Genomic DNA, 698 nt, shown 5'->3' with positions numbered 1-698 from the left:
ACTGTAAGACAACAACATATGGGTTGTATTTTTCTTTTTTTCTTCTTTCAGCACTACACACTAACAGACCTATACACATTTAGTATTAAAAACCCTTTGTCTGTCTTTTAATTAAATATAACAGTGGTGGTTTAAACCAAATCATGTGTGATAGGTGTGTGTAGAAGGTCAGAGGGATGAGCTTTCTCAGTGACACCTTGGTCTCAGTTGATTGTTTATTTCTGGTAAAGACTGCCCAGGGAGTAATGACAAACTCATCAGCCACATCACATCTGAGATTCTGTTTTAGTCTATAGTCAAACATATGACCATGAAAAATGTCGTGAGCATCAAGAGCCGCTTTTCAGATGAGACAAGGACAACAGTGCCACCTGTAGAATCTTAATCAGCTGAAGATCCAAAGACAAAAACATGTTTTAAACTGTGGAGTGATGTCTGGGCAAACATGACAAAGGTGTCACTTAAAGCCTGAAAAAACAGGTTTTTAAAAAAGAATGTGTATTGTTTATTCTGCAAAAGTGTGTGAGCATGACATGAATGTTGTTTAATAATTCCTCATCCCTCAGCTGTCAGGCTTGTTGGTGCTGGCTGTGGGACTCTGGCTCAGGTTTGACCCAGAAACAGTGGAGCTCTTGACAGACGATGGCGCCCCAGACACCTTCTTTATAGGTAGGTCACAATTCCTGCAGGCTCCGCTC

Source organism: Seriola lalandi, unplaced genomic scaffold (assembly GCF_002814215.2).
Source record: "Seriola lalandi dorsalis isolate HSWRI2012SDOR001 ecotype SW California unplaced genomic scaffold, Sedor1 jcf7180002054561, whole genome shotgun sequence".
Lineage (NCBI taxonomy): Eukaryota > Metazoa > Chordata > Actinopteri > Carangiformes > Carangidae > Seriola > Seriola lalandi.
The sequence above is the reverse complement of the archived record's forward strand: the minus strand, read 5'-3'. Positions refer to the sequence as shown.